The sequence below is a fragment of the Athene cunicularia genome (genome assembly GCF_003259725.1).
Source record: "Athene cunicularia isolate RWA chromosome 6 unlocalized genomic scaffold, athCun1 chr6_part1, whole genome shotgun sequence".
In the NCBI taxonomy this organism is placed as follows: domain Eukaryota; kingdom Metazoa; phylum Chordata; class Aves; order Strigiformes; family Strigidae; genus Athene; species Athene cunicularia.
In genome coordinates, this window is record NW_020799105.1 from 8297285 (window position 1) to 8301643 (window position 4359).

A 4359-nucleotide genomic window follows, 5' to 3' on the forward strand; every position below is an offset into this window, starting at 1 on the left:
GGGGGGGGGTGCGCGCATCCCCTGCGGGGCGCGGGCGGGCTGGGCGCGCCGGAGGGCGGGGAGAGGGTCTGCCGGGCCAGTTCGCGGGGGGTGGCGGGCTTGGCTGAAGGACCGTGTCTGGGGTCAGCAGGGTCTTGCTGCTGGTCAGGTGATGGGCGATTCCAACCCGGAGGGGCTCTTCGGCCACCAAGTAAATATTGCTACAGGGAGGAGGAGGGAGGCGTTGGGCTGGGCGGAGGGTAAGGCGATAAAGGTTCTTGCTGCTACAAACTATATGGACTTCAGACTGGAATTTGTTTCCTGTGCCAGAGCGTTTCTCAGTCTGAACGAACGGTGGTAGTGATTAAACCGATGGGGGAAAACTGTTGGTGTTGGAAGCTATGCTCGGGCAATTCTGGGAATCATCGTGAAAGTTGGAAAGTTTTTTGCTACCTGTTGACAGTGTCGGTACAGTTTACGGATTCATTCCAGTGTCGTGTGGAAAGCTTCAGGGACTACGGTTTGTGCCCAAATTGATTTGGCTTCTGTTAACTTTCTAGCACAAAGAAAAACTTTAGGATATCCAGATTCATTACCTGGAGACTCTGTAGCATCACTCACTCTAGCATACTACACAGGAGATGCATCTCAGGTGTAATAGTCTATAGCATACTCTGTATTACTTATGTACAAAGAGCACAGTTTAATTTCCAAATTTCTAACAGTTTTTATTCTCTAAAACCCTGGGGTTATGGTTATTGTGTGACAGTCACTCTGATTAGCACAGTGGGTCTCTAAGTGTTTTGGGAAGGCAGAGTAAGATTAAATCTATTAACTGAAGAACTGATATAGGAGAAGTTTGATCTCAAGGCAGGATCTCAAATTGAGAAATAGACTCCTTCTGCCAACCCTCAGGAAAGGGTGGATGGATTTCTGTCTGAGGATAAGGATAGTGGCAGTTGCAGGGTAAGTTTGATGTGTCTGCTTTGATTCAAGGACAGGTTGAGATGTCCCTCTATTCCTGCTGTTTCTTATTAGTGTTCTTCCTTCACACACCTTTTTTAATTTTTTTTTTCCCCCTACATGGTATGCGGACTGTAGTACACTGCCTTCCCTTTGCTTCATTACTTTAACACTTTGACTGGGAGCACTGATACTTGCTTTTTGCCCCAGAGCAGTAGCCTGGTGAAAATCTGGAGGATTTTTCTCATTGAAAAGACTGAACTTGGTGTGCAGCAGAAGTTGTTGTCAATATACAGTGGTGTTTGCTGTTTTCAGTGAAGACTTGGGTAATACATGGAAAAAGTTAATTACTTATATCATGGCAAAAGCTATAGTGCTGGCACCTCAGTGAAAAAAAGGATTTGCCAGAGAGCCAATTTCATAGCCCCTGACTGTCCCAGCTGGCTGTGCCTCTTGTATACTTGGCCTGGTGACCAATATTCGCCTTGGAAACTTTACATTCAGCTCTGCCTATATGTTCATAAAAGTGCTGTAGTTACAGCTGATTTCATCTGAGCAGAACAAAATGAGATCTCCTAATAAGAACCACTTTTACTGATTTTTTTTTTTTAAAAAAAACCCAAACAAACCCACACTTCTCTTCCTTGAAAGATCCGTCTCTAGATACAGTAACACTAGAGTTCATAGTCTCCATTCCTTAGAAGAGTGGCAATAAAACTTTCTTTTCATCATTTTTTTGAGTAGTTAGTTGTTCTGAACTATTTCTGATACTTTAAAATCTTAGACTTTTCACATTTTTTTTTTTATTTTAAACTGCTCAGGTTCAGTCAAAACTGACAGTTGCTATTGTAAGTGGATTTTTCTCTGGTTCTTAGAGAAGTATCTTGGCTCTCAAGTAATGAGGACTCAAATCATATAAAAATTGTCCTGTGATTGCATGTTGGCAGCAACTATACTTTCTTGTGAAGCTTCTAAGCAGATGGTTGCTTGTATTTTTGAATGAGCACAGAGCCATAAATGATGTTGATCCCCAAAGTTTAAGTTGTACCTGATGGCTGTGTTCTATCGAAAGTACTTGCTAAGAGAGAACAACTCATTCATGTTTTGTCAGAATGTGTGCCTGTTCCCACAGTGTATGAGAAAAGATACTGGATGTGCTAAACATGGGTAGCTCAGCAGCCTGAAGCATCTTATGGAGATGTTTCACACTTGTAATGCTCTTTGTCTAGTTTACAAACTGTCTAAATTTTGGTAGCTTTCATTGTTTTTTCTAATAGTCATAATTATATGGAAATTCTTTTAAAAGTAGACCTTGCTGTTATTTAAAAACGGAGAGAAGGCAAATGGGACGTCCTACTGCCCTCAGTGTGAAAGCTTTGTTGTTGTAATTGCCTGGTCAGACAAACTGGTCATGGCAGATCTGAGTTAGGAGGCTGCTGTTTCCAGCTGCTTGTTCCCAGCTCTTCAGTTATCAGACTGGCCTGCTTCGCAGTTCTTTGAAATCATCCATGTTAATTATCTGTCTTCATCTCACTGAACTGGAGGAGAAACCGATAAGGTGAGGTAGGGAAAAAAAGCAAGCAGCTGTCAACAGCATCTTACTTGAGCTCTGTGACAGGGATCATGGCTGTGTCCTCAAGATTATTGGTAATAATTATTCTAAGGTCATGCAGAAGTTTACATCAGTGATTAAAACTTTTTTTCCAGGTAAGTATTAGGTGTAATATTTGGCCCTGGGATCTAAGTTGTATTTATGTCTAATTAGTAAGCCTGACAAATCAATGCTAGCAATTTGTAACTGAAAAATAATTGGTTTTGCTATCTTTTTGTTCTACATCTTTGTTTCTCCCAGCATGTGAAGTGGGATGCCTCAAGTAAATCAGAGGTGTGTGGAGCAGAGTGCAGTGACAAGGAAAATTGCATGACTATGGTCACTTGTCTCCACTGTGCTACTGTTATGGTCAGAGTATTAAGTGGCTACTTGAAAGTCACCTGTCACTGCTTCATACTCCTGTGTATGATTCATAATACAGTCATACGTGGGCACTGTTCTTATGGTTTGTGGTCTTACATAGCAGTGTACAAGTGCAACGTTCTGTTCTTGGATTATTTGATCACTTTTGGGTAGCCCCAGTGGATTGCTGTTGGGTACTTCTAGAATGGCTCAGTGAGCAGGCCTGTTGTGTGGACGGTAGATTTAAAGCCATGATGATTACCTTGATTACATTATGCTTTATCATCCAAAGCAACGCACACAGAGCAGGACAGTAGCAGCAGTGAGTATTCCAGGGCTCAGATAAAGCCACGGTGATTCTGAACCTCCTTTAAAGATGAACTACACTTCATAATTCTACATGTATGTACTGGACTTGTGTACTGTTCCTTTCTGAATTGTGTATTTGCTGCATAAATTTAGTTATCTGGTAGTTGGCAAAGTTTCTCATTCTTGGATTCAAAGCTTACTGTTGATAACAGCAGTGATACTTACTTTGTTGTTGTAAAGCACCATTTTCTCAAATACTTGTTCTCCAGAATTCATTTAACAAGTTTTCCTGATAAAATCGCAGAGAGCTTAATTCATAACTTCCCCTTCTCATAGGTCTTTATGATTTGCTGTGAGCGATAGGTGTAAGGGGCTGTAAGCATGTGTGGTAGCTGGCACACATATGCTTATAAAAACTGTCTTTAGTCTCATCCTTCCTTCCTCACCCAGAACACTTGTGCTTATTGTCCAGAAGTTTTGAAAAATCTTCACTCAGAGTTGATGGCAAGTTGAAGGGAGTCAGTATATGTAGGAACAATGAACTGAGAAATCACTGAAGCCCGCATTTTTTTCCTCCCTCTTTGTAAGCACAGTTCTGTGGTTTAGTAAGTAGGTAGTTCTTCAAAAGTTGGTAACCATCTTGTTCCTACAGATGTCCTTGACAAAGACTGTAGAGGGTTGCAAAGACATTCACTTCCCTATTGTTACTTGTGTATGTACTAATGTCTCCGGATCTGTAGTTTATATTTCAATTTATTACTAAGTAGCACTTGCAGCTCTTTGAGCTATGTAGCCATATTCCTAGCCTCCAGTTACATCTTGTGACTGTTTAATGAATCAATGTTTCTCTTTGTATACAGAGTTTGTCCCTTTCACAAATCAGCATGAAACTTCAGGGGATGTACTGTGCATCAGTGGGGAAGAAATGGGGTTTTGGTCAAAATGAGAGTCAAGTGGGGGATGAGCTGTCCTAGTTAGGACAGATCTTCTGAACCTTCTGTTTGTGTAAAGATCAAAGAACAGATTGATGGGGGCACTTCATGATGCTTCATTTATATTTTTATATTGCTTGTGCCTACTTGGTCAGTTCTTGCTGACATCCTGGAAGACTTGTATGTGTGGTTTTTGATTTTTTTTTTTTTTTTTTTTTTTTT